A 245-nucleotide genomic window follows, 5' to 3' on the forward strand; every position below is an offset into this window, starting at 1 on the left:
ATGAGCTTTCAAAGCTCATTACTTAGAGATTCCTGTCCTCCTGTTAACGTCAGCAGAAAGATTAAAGTCAACGTCACCAATCTTCCGAGGGTTTACTTACCTGCTCTAACAGACCACGTGTTTACCTATGAAGGCCACGGAAACCTTAGAAAATGGCTGGCGGGCGAACTGCTTCGAGGCTTCACGGGGTTTAAACTCGTCGTTATCCCATAGAAGCTCGCGCAGGAAGACTTGCGTTTTCCGGT

Source organism: Penaeus monodon, chromosome 25, assembly GCF_015228065.2.
Source record: "Penaeus monodon isolate SGIC_2016 chromosome 25, NSTDA_Pmon_1, whole genome shotgun sequence".
Classification (NCBI taxonomy): Eukaryota; Metazoa; Arthropoda; class Malacostraca; order Decapoda; family Penaeidae; genus Penaeus; species Penaeus monodon.